The sequence below is a fragment of the Rhincodon typus genome, chromosome 39 (genome assembly GCF_021869965.1).
Source record: "Rhincodon typus isolate 14 chromosome 39, sRhiTyp1.1, whole genome shotgun sequence".
Lineage (NCBI taxonomy): Eukaryota > Metazoa > Chordata > Chondrichthyes > Orectolobiformes > Rhincodontidae > Rhincodon > Rhincodon typus.
In genome coordinates, this window is record NC_063370.1 from 7776858 (window position 1) to 7777099 (window position 242).

Consider the following 242-nt stretch of genomic DNA (forward strand, 5'->3'; position numbering starts at 1 on the left):
GTGTGTACTAGTGTTCTGCTAATCCTGCCTCACAGAAGATTAGTTATGTTGGCAACTCAACAGAATTGGAGAAACAGAAATCACACCTCACGGCTTGATCAGCCCTGTTTGTTCTTCTTCTTTCTCCTTTCGCCTCTCAGGCAGCTGCCAACACATTCTGTGGTCTCATTCCTTGTGTGTCAATAACCCTACGAGAGTCATTAAACAGTGTGTGTAATGGGCTATTCAATCTAGAAGTGCTC